Here is a 6,000-nt window from a genome sequence, read left to right on the forward strand (position 1 = left end):
CCAAGACCGTGCCCAATGATTGGAAAAAGACGGTGGTTCTACCCCTTAGGAAGAAACCAAATATCAGTTTTGATAAACTAGAGAACCTCCGGCCAATTTCCCTTCTACCCTACCTGGCCAAAGTGGCTGAAAAAACGGTCAATCTGCAATTGATGGACTTCGTGGAAAAGGCTGCCTTATTACACAATACCCAATTTGGCTTCCGTCCCCGCCATTCAACGGAATCTGCGCTCCTGATGGAGGTGGAGACCCTACGTCAGGGGGCCGATGAGGGTCATACTATGGCCCTCATCCTATTTGATCTGAGTGCAGTGTTCGACACTGTAGCCCATACCACCTTGCTACAGTGTCTGAACAATGGAGGAATATCAGGAGCTGCACTCCAGTGGATCCAATTCTTCCTGACTGGGAGAAGTTTTCAGGTTCGCCAGGGCGACCACTACTCCAGGGACATTGGATTGTGCCAGGGCGTTCCCCAGGGATCGTCCCTGAGCCCCACCCTTTTTAATCTTTATGTCTCCCCAGTGGCTCCCATTGCTGTGGGTCATGGGCTGCAAATTGTGTCCTACGCCGATGACACGCAGCTGGTTATCTCCCTTTAAAGTGCGCCCGGCCTTGCCATGGACAGCTTCAGAGCTTGCATGCAAGATCTTGCAACCTGGATGTCCACTAATTGCCTCAAATTAAACGGCAACAAGACCTAGGTGCTCGTGGTGGGGAGGAACCCATCTGTCTGGTCGTCGGCGTGGTGGCCCCCATGCCTAGGAGAGGTCCCAACGCCCCGTCAAGAAGTCAAAAACCTAGGTGTCTGGCTCGATACTGACCTATCTTTTGGACCCCAGATAGACCGGGTGGCGGGTGAATGCTTTAGCGTCTTAAAAAGCCTACGGAAGGTCCTTGTTCTCCTTCCTACGTCCGCCCGTGGAACGCTGGTACATGCACTCGTCACATCGCGGTTGGACTACGGTAACTTATTGTATCTGGGAGCAACCTGTAAGGCAACAAACCGCCTTCAGGTTGTACAGAATGCAGCAGCTCGCCTTACTTTAAATCTCCCTAAAAGATCGAACTCCAAAGCTGCCCTTCAGACCCTCCACTGGCTGCCAGTAAGGAGCAGAATTGAATTCAAAGCCCTCTGCACCTGCCATCGCATCCTTGCTGGGAAGGCGCCAGCACCACTCCAGAACCTGGTTACTAGGCATGTACCATCTCGTGCTCTGCGCTCTTCATACGGAGGCCTTTTAAAGGTCCCTACGGTGAGCAGGACCCGCATGGGAGGGAGGTCCTTTCGCTATTTGGTGGCGAAGAGTTGGAATGCCCTACCTCTCAACCTTCGCTTGGATCCTTCTGAACCGAGCTTCCGGAAGAAACTTAAAACACATCTATTTTTAGGATAATCGGGCCTTTCCCCTATTTCTGTCTCTGAGCTTTCAGTTCAAACGCGGGAACACGCTTTTAGCGTAACCAGGCGCTATACAAATCTCCCTTATTATTATTATTATTATTTGATTGGGAGGGTAGAGTGATGTGCCCCATTGAGGCAGGCTCAACTTCTTAATTGCATAAATTTTCACTGGGGAACTTTTTTAATTATGGTACATCTATGCATGAGTTTTTGCCTGAAGAGGAGTTGGCCTAACGGTTAGGGCGCTCGACCTTAAACCTAGGGTTCTGGGTTCGAGTCTCGGTTATGACACCAAAACCTCCTGTGATTTTGGGCAAATCACGTAATCTCCCCGTGCCTAAAATGAATGTGTGTCCTCATGTAATGTAACTGGTGATATGTAAAGCGCTCTGATACCCAATTCGGTTTGGGTCTAGTTTGCGCTATATAAAACTCTTCAAAAACAAAACAAAAAAAAACTGCCTCAGTCGGATCCACAACAAAGTTCTGCCTAAACCATCCTCTCTTCGGAACTGCATTCAGTAACTTGAGAGTTTTGTGGCAAAATTTCTTCCTTCCTTTTGACAACTTCCTTGGTCACTGACTCTCCTTCACCTTGATCAAAAGTTTCAAAATCAATTGAAACAGAAGAAAGTCCTACAGAAGACCCCTGGGCCAAAGACACTAGTTCATCCCCCTCTAAGACTGCTTCATCCTTAATTTTGAACAGGTAGGAGAGAGTTCTGTGTGACGTAAACAAATCCACCATTTGTTTCCTCCTAATATGACAAATCTGAACAAACATCTGAAGAGTGAGAACAATATCCTGGGAGGACATGATGAATTTCCCCAGCCCATCTTGCTGCTAGGTTCCAGATGCCCTAATGTGCATTGGTGCTAATACATTGATTTGCTCTCCACTCAAGTGAGTAGTAGGTCCAGTATCCTGACCTGGGAGGCTGACCTCTTTCCCCCGTACCTGCTGATGTATGACTTCCCTATCATAGTTTCTGTCCCTACAATGACCAGGGTAGAAAAAGAGAGAAGGGAACATTTGAGGGATTCTAATTCCTTCCAATTTGATACCCTGAGATACTGAATTGATGACCAAGGGCCTTGAATTTGGTGAGAGTCTATCCATTCAACTCCATCTCACCTCACTGGCATCTGTTGTTGAAAAGAGACAATGACTCGCCCTTTTATGCATTCTGGTCTTCATCCACCACTGCAACTCCTGCCTCACACTTGGAGCTTCTGGGTTTGGTAGGACAGATCCTGACATGATGAATTCCAGTGAGCCAATAGCTGTCCTGTGAGCCAGTTGAGGAATGTTGTATCTCTTAAAATCACAATAAAACAGTATGTCAAGTATAGGTCAGGGACATGTATGCCTCACTCTGAGCCAGATGGAGTAGTCACCAGGAGCCAGACGGAGGACATCATGTCTGCCAGGCCGTGACTACTCCGTCCGCCAAATTTATAAATGACCAAGTCGCAAACAGTCATTTAAAAAGTCATCGGCAGGAACCACTGTCACAGCAGTTCCTGTCAATGTATTTCACTATTTGTTACAGAGCTGCAGAGGAAGGATGCAGCATGGTAACACACAGTGACAGGATTTTCTTTTATAAAGAAAAAAGCAATGCTTCCCTTGCTTCTGCCATGGCAGGGGAGGCACTAACATGTTTTTAGTCTTCTTTACCACCAGGAACAGTAAAAAATGGGTGGGTGGACATGTAGTCATTTCTCCAATGGCCCTTACTACCCAAGGCCGTCATAGAGGATTAATCAAGGAGAAGGCAGAGTAGTCTTCAAGGTGATTATTCTGAAGGTCCATCAACATCTCATTTCTGTGAGCAGACTGCATTCTTGGGGTGAAGGTACTGTGTTGCGATCGAGTATCCTTACTGCCAAGAATGAAAACTGGCCATATGACATTAATTCAAGGGACAGGGAAGGAGGAGCTAATGAGGACCAGGTAGGTAACACAGACAACTTTTAAACACTTATCATATGCTGCCTGGTTAATTGTGTATGTGGAGTAGCTACTCTTAATGCATATATTACAATTACAAGTTTTTGTTAAATAACAGCAGGTCTTACATGCTGATACTTGTTAGGGGAAAATATCCAGTATTTACTGGAGCTTGCAGACTTTGGTGCAATAAGCAACAAAATCCTAATACAACCTTATAATTAGATGTTATTAATCACATTCAACAAATTCCTATACAGTGGAGTCGGATTTTATCACATGCAATTCATATCAGCTGCTCGTAATGAGGGCCATGGAGTCAGCACAGTAAACACAATCAAACACATTAAACACTACAAAAATGGGAAAAATAGCATAATATATCCTATAATTATTAAAACTCATACCTGAGGAATTTTGTAGCGGTCCAATATATTAGACATCGCTATGGAGAGTGAAGAGGCACTCCCTCCAACAAAACCAACGATGGTGGAGTGAGGCTGGCAGTGGTAGTTAGGAACCATCTCCTCTGTCCCAGCAAGCATTGCAAGAATCTCCCCCAGGGCTCTCATCTCCCACATGCATGAGTCTGATATCTTCAGTGCCAGGGTCATGTTCGGAAGGAGATGCGGGTTCTCGTTGATCTCAGAAGCAGCAAGACGTATGGCCAGTGTGTCCCTGTAGTACCGGATCTGAAAACTAGCAAAGGGTTAAAGTTGTATCAGCTTCAACCTGTGGTGTTCATGAATGTGGCTGGCTTTTTGAGATGTATTACACATGTTTGCACTGGGTGGAATATCTAGGCAAATTATTGAATGTCCCAACAGCAGTGAGTGTGTATGTGTATGTGTGTGGATTGTGTGTGTGAGTTTGGGTGCGGGTGTGTATGTGTATGTTTGTGTAGGTTTGTGAGTGGGTGTTGGTTTGTGAGTGGATGTGTGAGTCATTTTATGTGTGTATGAGTGTATGTATAATTTGCTACATGGGTATGTGGGAATGTGTGTGATGGAGGGTGTCTGTGTGTGTCTGTATGTCTGTGTGTACATGTTGGAGAGAGACAGACAGACAGAGAGACAGAGATTAGAAGAGAGAAAGAAGGGGAGGTGGGGAGAGAAGAAGGATAGAAAGAGACAGGGAAGTGGGACAGAAAAAAGAAATAGAGTGGGAAGAAAGTGAGAGAGGTAAAGGAACATGGGTTTCAATTGGAATTCACAAGGGCATATTATCAAGACCATTATCTCCGCTTTAGCAGCAGTTTCCTGCCGATAAAGCGGCAATAATTTTAACGCTGTTCTTAATAATATGCCCCTCAGTTAGCATGAGCCTTTCAGCCATGATTTTTCTGCTTGTTGTGGCATGTATACTGCATTATAGATTATGATAGTTTGAATAAATATTCTAAGCTATTTCATGTCTCTGTCAGACTTTATTGTGGACAAAAATAAGAGTGGATGCGAAAGGGCTTTGCCTCGTTACCATGATTCCTGAGAGAGTCAGAAGTGTTGTGTTCTGGGGTGTCAAATCATTTGCTTCTCTGTGAATGTGTAGGAGAGCAAGTGAGACACTATAGCTAGTTGGTCCCAGGCTAGTGGGCACTAAGGTGGTGGGAAGGCTTAGCCCCTATACACCAAGGTCCCATAAACCTGCGCATAGTTCTGTGTAAGTGCAGACTGCAACATGGCGCCACCAACGTTTGCTCTGGTTCTTTTTCACAAGGCACCTGAGTAGTGCGTGTCCTTGTCCATAATACCCTCTCACCATTTACATCAGTAGTGTGTGGGTTTCTCCTCCTATATTAGAGTTTTATAGGTTTTTCAAACTTGACCATGGAAGATTTTGTATTTCTCATCGGAACCCGATTTTGCACTGCAGTTTTTCTTGTTTCTTCTGTATCATTTTAGTAATGGCAATAGCTATTGTGGCACATAGCTGCATGCTGGCCAAAGCACATTTGACTCAACATGGAGTCCCTAATGCAAGGGCTGATTTTATATTTGTAGTCGAGGCGGATCCAGAATTCCGCTTCGAGGTTTTATACTTGTGGGTTACATTTCCAGCAGTGGATGCAAATGATAATTTATTTCGGGAATATGCACGAGCCAATGTTTCGGAACAATATCGTTCTTATAGCTTACTTGAAGTTCTGTTGTAAGCTTGGGAGCATACCATCTGGTTTTATGGCGTCCTTCCTCACCCTGTTTCTGTGGTCAGTTTAGGCCCTTTATAAGTTGAAAGAGTCACATGGCCTGTTTTGGCCAGATTTATACCTCATCCAAATTATCTTGGTGTAACAATCGCAGAGCTAAGACAATTACATACATCTCTGATTCATATACACAGAAGTGCTATACAATATATGTCACAATATATAGAAGTGGCCCCGGCTGGAGCTGCTCCACAACCACCAGGGCATGGTGGTGGCAGTCATTAGCCTTGTCAGGGTTAATTCTGTGATGGGCAAGCTTCCTCAGAATAGGAATGATTACTGTTTTGGTTAGCAGACAGATTTGAGGCTGTTTTCCACACACTACCCCTGCTGAAAAACACTGTATCCTGGCAATAAGTTTACCTAAAGGTATAACTCCTGATGTCACTGATTGCACCACCTTGGTGACGGAGTTTGCTGCAGTTTATTCATTGC

Source organism: Lissotriton helveticus, chromosome 4_2 (genome assembly GCF_964261635.1).
Source record: "Lissotriton helveticus chromosome 4_2, aLisHel1.1, whole genome shotgun sequence".
Lineage (NCBI taxonomy): Eukaryota > Metazoa > Chordata > Amphibia > Caudata > Salamandridae > Lissotriton > Lissotriton helveticus.